At 38.6% G+C, this 14,499-nt stretch overlaps 1 protein-coding gene and 1 pseudogene across 1 annotated transcript in view; both read left to right on the top strand.

The window, feature by feature from the left end:
- Positions 1-1,170: 1,170 nt before the first annotated feature.
- LOC135680966 (fucolectin-1-like) overlaps positions 1,171-14,499 on the top strand; it is a 29,912-nt gene continuing 16,583 nt past the window's right edge. The window contains exon 1 of the mRNA XM_089113422.1: positions 1,171-3,148. The gene's annotated coding sequence lies outside the window, so the exon portion shown is untranslated. The remainder of the gene's footprint in view (positions 3,149-14,499) is intronic.
- On the top strand, positions 7,404-8,054 carry LOC148958133 (uncharacterized; annotated as a pseudogene).

Below are 14,499 nucleotides of genomic sequence, written 5' to 3'. Positions count from 1 at the left end.
ATTGTTTAGGATAAAAAATATTCGCGCCCTTTCAATTCTTTTTGCCCCCCCCCCCACCCCCCCCCCCCCTAGCCTGTGTTCCAGACCCCTAACTTGAAAGTAGAGGGTCTGTGTAACCGAGAGCAATATCTGGTACGAGCTTTTCCCAGGATCTCTGGGAAAATTAAATATGCAAAAAATTATGCGGCATTCACATGACAAAAGTGAACAACAGCGTGAATGAACAGAGCTTAGTTTGCCGGGGCAGTTTACACATTCAAATAGCGAAAAGAAATGTGTGAAAATTCAAAGTTTCTTTTATTTTTTCAGACTATGCCACAATAATGCCTGGAAGCCTTGAATATATCATGACGCCTAGATAATTGTCACCCGGCGAGAGAATGGAAACTCTTAAAAAACGGAGAATTTTGATCAAAACACACGCTTGTTGTTGATAATTCTTTTCTTATGTGTTAATGAACGTTAGAAAATCATTTTTAAACATCATAATTTCACATTTCAAACAAATAAAACTTAGAAGACGTGTTTATAGCAAAGCAATCACTATCATGACGAAAAGAATTGATGAAAAGTACAGAGCATAGGCCTAGGCCTACTGCCTCACATTGCTAAAATAATTAGTCCACTCAGTTAGGCAGCCTTATCCGGATCAATGATAAATGTTTACTAGTCTTAAGCAATTTCCACTGTCTGTAAACTTGCGATTATAACCAACCAGAGATCATTTTCTACGGCTTAAAGCCAAAGCGTCTTGTTTACTTTTCGGTTTCCATTTCTTATCACTACTCCGAAAGTCATGTTTTCTGTCATCGTAGCCACCAGACCTTGTCCCAAAAAATCCTTCTTTACATTAAATTCAAGCCAAACAAGTAAATAAACAAGTCTACTCAAAGCAAATCGATTGGTTGCCAAGTTAATTTTACTTCGGTTGCTGCATGCGGTAGATTCACTCCCCGTCAACTGCTGTAAAATTAGCAAGATTGGCCCACAGCTTCTTTAATCTGTTTTGGCTAGAACCAATGAAATGTCCCAACGAAGATCTTCAACATCAAATAGCAGAGCAGCATTTTCTTCGGCTATAAAACTTTTCTTCTAACATACAAATCTACATCATACTGCCGCGACCGATCAAAATATTAGCGCTTCTTCTTGCATGATTAAACAAATCTGTGATAATTATGCAAACAATTCAATTCAATCCTCGTACGCGAATTTGCTCTCAGTTACACAGACGCTCTACTTTCAAGTTAGGTGTAACAATGCTTTGTGCTTTGCCTTGCAACACATATCATGCTTCGCAGCGACCGCACCGCCACGCCTTGTTTGTGTTGCTCAGCATTTTAATTTAATTGAAGTTTATTTCGAATCTCATTTTGCTTGTTTTCTACGTTCACGTTTTTTAATTAACACAGTAACACATTTGAATTTTCTCCGCATTATATCTTTTAATCCTATTAACCTTGCAGATTTCAAATAGACCTTCAAGTATCATTTATCTGTCCCTTGAGCTATACTATTATATCGCACAACTATGTATTTAGATTTTTACACAATTAGTTCAGTTCGTTTTATGAGAGCGCTTGTGAAAGGTTCTCCGGTTAGTCTAAAATTACGATTTACTTGTAAAAGCATTTCGTCGATATACATCTTGTTGTTCTGAGAAATTTGTCGATGTTCTTTCGTTTGAATCTGAAAATAAGTCCGGAGTCTGGAGCACAGGCTGACCTGGTTTGTGGAGGAATGGGCACAAAATCTTCGAATCTTTACATAAGCTGGGCGTGCGCATAAGCAACTCGGGGTATTGTAGAATCGGGTCTTTTATGTATGACGTCAAAAGAGAATCCAGTTTAGAAACGTCTGGAGAATTTTTCGTAGTGCAGAAGAGTCTTTGTGCACGGTCACAGAAGAATGGGGTTTATTGTGAGAGAAATTAGTATGTGCTTGACGCATGGCAGTGTTGCATACAAATGAATACAAATTGTCCACAATGGTTTGACTGGCATGACTGATGGCATGGGTGAATGTTAATGTTTCGACGTCAGTAGTTGGGCGTACAATACCTAATTCAACGTTAAATGGCAACTTAGCTAATTGAACTTCGCTGTGAACAAGAACGTTTGTAGTAAAAACGTGCATAGGCGCTGATTTGACGTCATTAGCCAATTTATGCCCAATGTGGGGAACACGAACTGCAACCAAACTCAGAGGGATGGGACGGCTAATTGGACCTCTTAGGGTTCGCAAGCCTGGGGAAAATTGCTGACTTGCTAGGCATTGGGATCCTGAGGAAAAGAGAGAACACATAAATGAAATAGCTAAGATTAAGCTGACTGTCAAAAAATGTAACCCCTTACGGAGCGAAACCTGTTGGGTACCCCCGGAAGATTTAGGTAGTGATGTTGCTAAGCATGTGATATTTGCGCTGGAAGCAAGGGGTATACTATCTTGACATTGCATACTAGGAAATACCGATAACGGATTGGAATCGTAACATGAAATTTCGAAATTCATGGCAGAATCAGCAAAGTACACCTTGAGATCTTTGCTATAAATTCGAGCATCTGTCTTGCGTAAATGATTCTGCCCGAACAAAATAGGCCATATCAAATTAGGAACGACAAGCATTGTAAATGTAACTGATCGACCATTTTCCCATACAATAGGGACTTCCATGATACCTACAGCATGTAGATTGGAGGTAGGCCCAGCTACCGAAACGGGGACGTGCTGCTCAAGTCTAGTGAAGTTGAAATTGGGGTGCTGACGGGCTACGTGCGCAGCATGTTTTTGACTTACTAGGGACACCGAGCAGCAACTATCTAAAGGCAATGGAAGGGAAAGCCCCGCGGAAGTAACCTTAGTCCACAAGATGTTTTTATCCGCAAGACGAAGGGCCGAAAATGTAAGATTACTTGTAAGGGCGGATACGGCAGGCATTCCTATTACACTGCTGTAATATTTAAACAAACCACCTGTTTAGCAGTTGTCAAGGAAGTATTGAATCAGTTTCAATGAATTTAAGAGTGGTATTCAGTAGCCTGGATTACCTTGTTAAGGTTCCTGGATGCAACAACAAAACATCACTTATCTGATACAGCTGGTAACTTCAACAACTAGAAGCAGAAGCAAAGACACAAACAATCATTAAGTAAGTTCTTGCTTATTTTGATACTTATTTTTCGTCTGAAAAGGAGAACTCGATTACCTTTGTACTCCTAGACTGTTTGTATGTACCGTGGGATCCCGATAGAAAGAATTCTGAGGGGAACAAGAAAATAGTTCGTTATATTTGAAATTCGTTATGCCGGGAGAACACGTTTTCTGGGTTCTTTTCGCAGTACATGCCTAAAAAACCTTCGGAGGACTTGTTTAGGCTATCTCAAATTTCTGTGCACATGTTACTCCAAAAAACCAAGCTGAGTTCAAATATTACTAATGTTAGGGGCCCTTTACATGAGACCCGAAATGAACTCATGCCGGCATGAGTTCGTGCCGGTGTCATATGCGTTTCGGTAACCTTATGCATTTCGGTTCGGGTACACAAACGCATGACAATTTTGGTTATGCAACAACGTACCCAAGCACTTAAACAACAGGGTACCAAAACCAATGTTGGAATTTAGGATCCAAACCGGTCCGGGTACACAAATGTTCTGGGTCATATTGTTCAGAATGTAAAGAGCAATTGAACTATTTTTCTAAAAGGGGTGCAAATAAGAAATTGTGCTGTGATTTCCGTTGTTAAATTTATGCAAAAAAGTACATCATTAATGGTGACTCCAAACTTAGCGTGATTGACAAGTGTAAATATTAAACTCTTAAAAACGTATCAAAACATCGCACAATGATGAAATCACACGATCTGAATCACATTGCGTTTCACAATGTTACACTTTTGCACAGGGTACCAAAACGCATATTACACCGGCATGAGTTCGTGTCGATCCTGTGATTTCATCATTGTGCGATGTTTTGATACGTTTTTAAGAGTTTAATATTTACACTTGTCAATCACGCTAAGTTTGGACTCGCCATTAATGATGTACTTCTTTGCATAAATTTAACAACGGAAATCACAGCACAACTTCTTATTTGTGTTGGGAACGTGCACTCAACAGTTACGTAATTGCTGCTTTTGTAAGTAAACTAATTACCTTCGTAATTAGTAGCTAGTGTAGGACGCGTTGTTAGAGTAGATTGCTTGCTGCTTTATTGTCAGCTAATTAAAAGCTTCTAGAAAGTTCTAATGATCGCCGAGGTAGAACTTTTTAGCACGCGTCACGTAGAGTTTAGATAGTTGCATGTTTCGCAGTGAACAAGTCGATAGAATCTCAAAAACAACAGGTTATGGGCCCAGAACCAAACCACTGCACATGGCTGGAATTGGAGATAAATTCGAAATCGAAAAATTAGATAGGTCAAACTGGCCTACATGGAAGTTTCAAGTGAAACATTTGTTGATGGCGAAAGATGTGTGGGATCACGTAGATGGAACGATTTCATTACCTGACGATAATACAGCATCTAGAGCTACATACGAAAAGGCCAAGCAAAAGGCAATGGCGACGTTGGTAATGGGAATTCAGTCGAATCTTATCTACTTGGTGACATCATGCGAAACACCGAAGGACCTGTGGGATACTCTCAAAGCCTATTTCGAGAGGGATACGATAGCCAACAAGCTGTTTCTCAAGAGACAACATTTTACTTCAAAAATGCTTGAAGGGCAATCGGTCCAAGATCATTTGAAACGTATGAAGGAAATTGCTGATAAACTCCATGCACTCGGGTCTACAGTAGCTGAAGAAGAGCAAGTCGTGGCATTGCTCATAAGTCTTCCACCAAGCTATACAACACTCGCTACAGCTCTGGAAGCTAAAGGAGATGAACTATCACTGGCCTTCGTCCAGCAAGCCCTTATCAATGAAGAGCAGAAAAAACAGGCCTTCAAAGCAACCGCAACGACTGAAATTAATCGAGACTCAGCATTACATTTGGAAAAGGGCATCAGCAGGCCTTTCAAAGGCAAATGTTACAACTGTGGCAAGGAGGGTCATAAAAGCTTTCAATGTCACAAAAGGAAGCAAGTGAGGCCCAGCAATTCATTTAAAAATGAAACACATAATGCAAAGACTGCAGGAAAGGAGGAAGATGATGACTCAGACTCTCAACTCTTTCTAGCTGAAAATGAACAAACAGAAAATGAGACAAACAGACAATGGATTCTGGATTCGGGTGCCTCGCAGCATATGACCTCAAAAAAACTGCTTTTGATTAACTACAGAGAGTTCAACCAGCCTGAATTAGTCAAACTGGGTGACGGAAATACAGTGGAGGCCCGTGGATCAGGACGTTCTCAAATAACCATAGAAACAAGCCACAACAAGCAGCTGACAATTGAAATGGATAATGTACTCTATGTTCCGAAACTAGCTTGCAACCTGTTCAGTGTGCGAGCTGTGACACAGAAGGGACTCATTGTTCAGTTTGGACATACTTGTTGCTGGATAAAAGACTCGGACGGTAAGGCTGTAGGCAAAGGAAGACTCGTTAAGCGAATGTACGTTCTGAGCTGCGAAACAGAGATAACAGCAGCTTATCACCAATCTGAAACGATGGAAAATAGCAACCCTAGCACGATGGATATTTGGCATCAACGGCTAGGACATATAAATATAAAACAGCTATTGGAATCAGTCAAGAAGAAGCTCATCAAAGGAGTTGCCATCCAAGGAAATGACGAACTGAACTTTTGCACAGGGTGTGCGGAAAGTAAGATGAGCAGAAAACCTTTCAAGTCAACAGAGGGGATCAAGACTTCTAGAAAATTACAGATAGTTCACAGTGACGTATGTGGACCAATGTCAATACAGAGCTTTTCGGGAAAGCGTTATTTTGTCACATTCATTTATGACTACTCGAGATGTGTCAAAGTCTACTTCATTAGAAAGAAGTCTGAGGTACTAAAGAGGTTTAAAGAATTTGAAGCCTCTGCAACCAATGAAGCTGCGTGTAAAATTGGAACCTTGCGTACAGATAATGGCGGAGAGTATGTATCAAATGACTTTGAAAATCTTCTGAAAAGGAAAGGTATCAAACACGAAACTTCTGTTCCTCATTCTCCACAACAGAATGGAGTGGCTGAGCGCATGAACCGGACTCTCGTTGAATCCGCAAAAGCGATGATGAACAATGCCGGACTCAGCAAGACCTTCTGGGCAGAAGCAGTCAACACTGCAGCCTACATAAGAAATCGTGTTATAACCAGCGCATCAGGTCAAACACCGTATGAAAAATAGTATGGAAAACCCCCTGACGTCTCCCACTTTCGTGTGTTCGGCTGCATAGCTTATGCTCATATTCCAGAGGCTGAGCGAAGAAAGTTGGACAAGAAAGCCAACAGACTTCGATTCTTGGGGTACAGTGCAAATCAGAAAGGATACAGACTTTTTGATATGCAGAGCAAGAGAATAGTGATTAGAAGAGACGTTAACTTCAATGAAAATGATTTTGGATCTCAAAAACAGTATTTGAAGATGGGTCCAGAACCAGCAAAGGAAGATAAACGACAATCAGAACCTACGGAAAGGGACACGGATGCAGAAGAAAGCCATCCTCGACGATCTCAAAGATCCACAAAAGGGGTACCACCACCTCGATTTGGCTTGGATGAGTATGCTGACGTCACAGAAGCAAAACATGTTGTATTCTCAGCAATCATCAAAAAACCAGCTACCATCCAAGAAGCCTTCAATAGTGAATATTCCGCACAGTGAAAAGAAGCAACGGATTCAGAGTATCAGTCACTCATAGAGAACCAAACGTGGGAGTTAGTGAAGCCACCAAAAGACCGAAAGACTATCGGGTGCAAGTGGGTCTTCAAAGTAAAGTATGACGAAAATGAACAAGTGGAACGTTTCAAAAGTCGTTTAGTAGCAAAAGGATATTCTCAGAAGTACGGCGTCGATTTTGATGAAACCTTTTCTCCTGTCGTGCGGTTCAGTTCTATTCGAGCCTTACTGGCTTTTGCAGTTCAAAACCGAATGCTGATTCATCAAATGGATGTCACTACGGCATTTCTGAACGGAGAATTAACGGAAGAAATCTATATGGAGCAACCAGAGGGTTACGTGATACGTGGAAAAGAGAATCTTGTTTGCAGGCTCAAAAAATCCCTCTATGGACTCAAGCAATCACCACGTTGCTGGAATCGAAAATTTAGAAACGCGCTCGAATCACTAAATTTCAGACAAGGTCAAGCAGATCCGTGTATCTTCGTGAAAGGATCTCTTGAAAGAAACAATTTGACAATTATTGCTGTTTACGTAGATGATTAAATCATCATATCCACTACTCAAGATGAAATGAAACAAATGAAAGTAAACCTGAGAAAGAATTTCAAGATGAAAGATTTGGGCAGCCTTCATTTCTGCCTTGGAGTCAGCGTTGAGCAAAGCGAAGAAGGAGTCAGTCTATCACAGAAGCAGTACATTGAAAAATTTCTGAAGCGCGATGGACTTCAAGATGCTAATCCAGTGTGTACACCTCTTTATCCAAATGTCAAACTTGTAGCAGATGATGGAAACAGTAAACCTGTTGATAACGTTCAATATCAGTCTATGGTAGAGAGTCTACTCTATGCTGCCATCGCAACAAGGACTGATATCGCTCAAGCAGTGGGAGCTCTTTCTCAATTCAATTCAGCACCAACCGAAGCGCATCTTACTGCTGTAAAACGGGTATTTCGTTATCTGAAAGGAACAATCAATCTTTCGCTGGTTTACAAGAAATCAGAAAGCAAAGAAGTTACGGGATTTAGTGATGCTAGTTGGGCTGACGATATGCAGAATCGCCACTCAACCACTGGAAATGTCTTCATGATGGCCGGAGGTGCGATTAGCTGGTTTACTCAAAAACAATCAACAGTGGCTCTCTCAACCGCTGAGGCAGAGTACATTGCCTTAAGTAAAGCTGCCCAAGAGGTCGTATGGCTGAAGCAACTGTTTAGAGAAATAGGAGACAATTTCGATGACAAAAAATCCAGTCGGACATAAACGGACGAAACACATCGACATAAGGTATCATTTTGTTCGAGAACAAGTAGAGAAAGGGACTCTGCTACTAAAATATTGCGACACGAAAGAAATGCTGGCTGACTTACTCACTAAATCACTGAACAGAGGTCAATTTGAGTACCTACGCTGCAAGCTCGGAATGCAATAAAACCTGAAAAGAAACTGTTGATTGAGTGGGAGTGTTGGGAACGTGCACTCAACAGTTACGTAATTGCTGCTTTTGAAAGTAAACTAATGACCTTCGTAATTAGTAGCTAGTATAGGACGCGTTGTTAGAGTAGATTGCTTGCTGCTCTTTTGTCAGCTAATTAAAAGCTTCTAGAAAGTTCTAATGATCGCTGAGGTAGAACTTTTTAGCACGCGTCACGTAGAGTTTAGATAGTTGCATGTTTCGCAGTGAACACGTCGATAGAGTCTCAAAAACAACAATTTGCACCCCTTTTAGAAAAATAGTTCAATTGCTCTTTACATTCCGAACAATATGACCCAGAACATTTGTGTACCCGGACCGGTTCAGATCCTAAATTCCAACATTGGTTTTGGTACCCTGTTGTTTAAGTGCTTGGGTACGTTGTTCCATAACCAAAATTGTCATGCGTTTGTGTACCCGAACCGAAATGCATAAGGTTACCGAAACGCATATGACACCGGCATGAGTTCATTTCGGGCAGTGTCTCAAATGTAACAAGGTATTCGTTGTTAGTGTCAGTGTACTCATTCACAGTAATTTCTGACGCAATCAAACTATCATCTCATGCACTGAGTCTATCAGCATGTTTTGCCGATGACAATAACGATTTCCCCCAAAATAAAGTGATATAAACTAGAAATAGCTCTTGCTAGTACTGCCCGCAAACAATTAGTTCCTTGTAAATGATTGTTTTGAAAATTTAGGTCAGGATATTCGAAGAAGACACCATCTTGGGTTTTCACAATTTTATAAAAACAGCTGCCCTAGTTGATGCTAAACCATTATTTTTATCAAGAATTTTTGGTGTTCAGTTTGCCTTTGATTTAAGTTCAACGCCCTTTTGAAAATCATGAAGTTTTTTGAGGGTTTGACATTTATTTTTCGTTTTCGTGAAGTAAACAAAGACGTATGAAAATGGACACGTGATAAAACGGGTACAGCTAAAATCGATTGCGATAAAGGATTCGTACAGCGCGATGTACAGGCGATAATCACGACAATCATAACTTTTGCTCGTACGATCTCGACTTTTTGGGATAAAAGGTGTGGCATTCGACTGGTTTTGATTCCCAAAACTTCGAATCAAAATTTCCATCCCTTGCTGAGAACCGAGCTGTGATGCAGCACCGTTTTCGTGCCAAAAAACCAAAGGCCTTTAACAGAGTCTTGGCAGAGCAACGCTCCGAAGATAATTCCCTTCCGCGCAAAGAGGTGGCGGTTAACGACCTCCTCGACAAAGCCGATTGATTGACAATGAAATTGATTGACAGTTGTCATGACAGCAAAAAAGTGACAAAATCTGCTGACAAAGTGCTGAGAACATGAACTGAAGCTTCCATATGCTACTTATACGCGGGAAAGACTATAAGCCCTTCACTCGCGCGCTGTCGCGCGCGAGTTGCGGGCAATAAACATCAGAAATAAATAGATAGAAATAACAGATGAAAAAATCATGAAAAGTTCCTTATATGGAAGGTAATTATGATGAAGGGAACCAAAATTTGGTACGCAATATCGAGAGTTCGTTATATCCGGGGTTTGTTATACCGAGAGAATTAGTAAAGAGTTTGTTAGGCAGAATCCAAGAAACCAGACATTTAGTTCGTTATAATTGGACGTTCGTTATATCCGGGGTTCGTTAAATCAGGATTCCACCGTAGATCGATTCTAAAACTGCTAGATGAAAAGTCGACCGGGCTCTGCCAATTACCTGGAAAATGTTTATATATTTTACAACATTTTAGTATGTTGTACAATGTCTGCAATGTTTGTTGTACAATGATAACTCAAGAAGATAGAGAATGCTATTGTTAGCATTCCAGACAAGATCAGGACTCGGTGAATCTCAAGCAATTGATGTGAGAGAGGAAAATGTGGGCAGATAGACGTATAAGCAACTTTGTTGTAAATTGAAAATGCTTTAGCAAGAAATAAAAGAACATAGTTATGTCCTCCAGTATATCTACCATGTTCAAAGATAAATAATAATTATTATTTTTATTACTATGACTCTTTTCCTTCAATATATCTTTAAAGAAAAACAATTCTACACCTCACTTTTACCAGTGTATAATTAGCGACTGATCTTTCGAATAGCAAGTAACAAAATGGACCTAAAATGACAGTTACATTAAACATTATAGTGAGAACGCGTTAGAAGTCCATAAAATTGGGATCAGGTCAAGGTTTGTTTTTTTACAAAATAAATGCAGCGTATTGATATGTTCATGATTCTTGACAAAAGCCGGCTCTAGAGAGTTTTATTAAATTATAGGTCTTTTAGCATATAAGAGAGCGAATCAAAAGAAGAAGCAAAAATGCCAAAGGCTGATGGACACGTTGACAGAGTAAACTTTACGATATTATGATGACAGGGAGAAGGATCCCGTTTACACGGGATCAATCCAGGCCGGGATTGATCCCAAATTGGTACGGATCGGCCTTCCGTTTACACGGGAACTCTCGGGATCGATCGGCTATCCGTGCTGATTTGGGTTCGCTTTGGAAAGCGTTCCAGTTTGGGATCGATCCCGTCTCCTGTAAACGCTCGAAAAGGTGGGATCGATCCTAAATTGGCACTGATAGGAAACGAGGCCAATAAATTATCCAATTGGAGGTGCTTTGAGTATGGTGCTTCGAGCTTTTTTCTATCAGATTTTGCGCGCATTCTCGTTTCTCGCCCACCAGAAGTGAAAAACAAAATAATATAGAGGAATTTTTTTAAAACTTTATTGACAAATTTAGCGAACAACTTATGGGAATGATTTATTCTCGATATAGATTGAGGCAGCGTCGCCTGTTGGAAACGCATCACCCTCTTCCTCCTCATTTGGGTAGGCCGCCATAAATTTTTATAGATGCCTTCATACTTATAGTCTCCCAGTCCTGGCCATCGGCAAACTTTGAAGTTTTGTACTCCAGCGTGATCTTCCGAAGTAGGGCCATTTATTTGTCGCTCCAAATAAACATTTTGTTACCACTTCATGCATTCAAGTTGCTAATGACATAAGCAATACGCATGTGCGTTCCTCCCTAAGGGCCGATCTGGGATCGATCCCGTGTAAACACATAATTTTTTGGGACCGATCCCATACCTTCATGCCCCATTTAAAGTTTAGTTAACTACGTATGGATGAAATCCAAAATTGAGGACTGTCTACAAATAGCACTTGCGGCACTTTTCAGCCTGTGTCTGTTCAGCATCATTATCAACGTGTCAAATTGCCCCAGTGTACCCATTTTCATGCTTGTATCACAAGTTGCACAATTCATGTCAAATATTGTGCTTAGAGCCTAGACTATGTAGGTAAAACCCAATTTCGAGAACTGGATTCCAGTACCCCATTCTAAAAATAGCATCAAGTGGTAAGATTGTCAATTACATTTTTTCGTATTACTTTTCAGTTAGTTGAAAGAACGGAGAAAGCTACATATCATATTCATATAAAAGAGAGTAATTATTTAGAGAAGATTGCCTAAATAGAGACATGGGTACCAATTTCATATTCTAAAAATAGCATAAAGGGGCAATTTTCCTTTTCCTTTTCTCTTAATGTATTTTAATATATGATAATGTACCTAAATCTTTCCTTTCCCACTTTTTCATAAATCAGTAATGACATATGGAGATTGGCCCATTTCGAGGACTGGGGCCAAGTATCCCAGTCTAAAAATAGCATTTTTCGGCATAGGTATGTTCGGCATCGTCACCAGCGTGTGAAATTACCCCAGTGTACCCATTTTCATGTTGGTATCACAATTTGCACAATTCATGTCAAATACTGTGCTAAGAGCCCAGACTATAATTTCATCCAGTTTCATTATTCCCCAAACTCGACTAGATATTTCCTTAACACACTTAAAGGCCTCATGTAACGGGATTCAACTTTGCATTCCAAAACTTGCCAGGATTTTGATACTAATCTTTCCCAAGATTTGAACAGATAATAACAAGATTTTGTGTTTATGGAATATTGCATAAAGTAAAACTAACCGGCTGCAGTACACATATTATCAAAGCGAATTCTAAATTCCAAATCCTTTATGATCTCAACTCACTTCACTACGACTTAATCAAAATCTCGCTGATCTTGATTAGCTTAAATTTATTACATATTGTTCTTATAATTTGACATCTATGCTAGTTACTTTTTAATAACTTCATTTTCTCATCTTGCGGTTGTTACCCTTTACTCAGAAATTACTCAGAAACGAACAGTTTCTACCAATCTCACCAAAAAAAACTTGTAAGAAACTTAGGATTTCTGAAGCAGTTTCCGACATCATAAATCAGCAGAAAGGTACATTTCCGTTTCCACCAAGTGCCACATCAGAAACGTTGGCATTTCTTACAACGGAAGCGATAAGAAATCTAACATCTCCTATGCCATTTTTACAGAATAAATTTACGTTTCCAAGAAACCCCAGTTTCTTACTTACAGAAAATCTCTGAAATTTAACTTTTTTACAGGCAAATGATACAGAATAAATTGAAATTTCCAAGAAATTCTAATTTCTTACCTACGGAAACGGCTTAGAAATCTATCTTTTTAATGCAAATAATACTGTATAGGTCTGAGTTTCCGAAAAACCCTATCATTCTTTTTTTACCTTTGGAAACGGCTCAGAAATTTCACCTTTATCTTATAAACATTGATGTTTTAAAATTTTAAAGCTGTTTTCCTGAATAAAACCACGCGAAAAAGATCGGCAAGTTGAGAAAATATCGGGTAAATTTCAAAGAAGATATATCAAATTCATTTCCATGAAAATTATCAGAACATTTAATGGTGAAGACACCAATAATGCTACTAACAATAAAATAAGTTCATATTTTATACAACTACGGATAAGAAGAGTGGACTGACATGACATGTATGGACTGTAATTGCCAAGTTAAGATAAGTCAACACTAATAGATGAAACTATTAAAAATAAACTTATGGATAAACCTATTTGATTAAGTTCTTATTATAACCGTTTATATTCGTTAGAAAAAGTGGAGGGGATGGAGATTCATATACTCAGGTGGAAAATGAAATGTCTGCTTTAATAGCGCATATTTAGAAAATGGATATTAAAGAAAAACATAATTTTTCAAGATTACTCAGCTAGTAAAGTATTCTATCGTGACTCTCGTATCAGACATAACGTAATTTATCTGGTAATACATTTTCAGTCCATCTACGTTATGGATACACACAATAATTTTTATGAACGTACTTTGTTGAAATCCTCTACAACGTAATTTATCTGGTAATATATTTTCAATCCATCTACGTTATGGATACACACAATAATTTTTGTGAACGTACTTTGTTGAAATCCTCTACAACGTAATTTATCTGGTAATATATTTTCAATCCATCTACGTTATGGATACACACAATAATTTTTGTGAACGTACTTTGTTGAAATCCTCTACAACGTAATTTGTCTGGTAATATATTTTCAATCCATCTACGTTATGGATACACACAATAATTTTTGTGAACGTACTTTGTTGAAATCTTCTACAACGTAATTTATCTGGTAATATATTTTCAATCCATCTACGTTATGGATACACACAATAATTTTTGTGAACGTACTTTGTTGAAATCCTCTACAACGTAATCTATCTGGTAATATATTTTCAATCCATCTACGTTATGGATACACACAATAATTTTTGTGAACGTACTTTGTTGAAATCCTCTACAACGTAATTTATCTGGTAATATATTTTCAATCCATCTACGTTATGGATACACACAATAATTTTTGTGAACGTACTTTGTTGAAATCCTCTACAACGTAATTTATCTGGTAATATATTTTCAATCCATCTACGTTATGGATACACACAATAATTTTTGTGAACGTACTTTGTTGAAATCCTCTACAACGTAATTTATCTGGTAATATATTTTCAATCCATCTACGTTATGGATACACCCAATAATTTTTGTGAACGTACTTTGTTGAAATCCTCTACAACGTAATTTATCTGGTAATATAGTTTCAATCCATCTACGTTATGGATACACACAATAATTTTTGTGAACGTACTTTGTTGAAATCCTCTACCTACTTTCAATCATCGTAGTCCTCTTTTACAAATGTTTTTGTTTTCGCCCTTTTGATGGCATTCTTTTCTTTGGAGAACTCTCTTCTTCTTTCAAATCTGTTTGCCTTCTTCCGCAATTTTTTGCCTCATACTCTCATCAATTAAACCAATGAGATGATGCAGAG

Source organism: Rhopilema esculentum, chromosome 17 (assembly GCF_057945365.1).
Source record: "Rhopilema esculentum isolate cy_ngs chromosome 17, ASM5794536v1, whole genome shotgun sequence".
In the NCBI taxonomy this organism is placed as follows: domain Eukaryota; kingdom Metazoa; phylum Cnidaria; class Scyphozoa; order Rhizostomeae; family Rhizostomatidae; genus Rhopilema; species Rhopilema esculentum.
The sequence above is the reverse complement of the archived record's forward strand: the minus strand, read 5'-3'. Positions and strand labels throughout refer to the sequence as shown.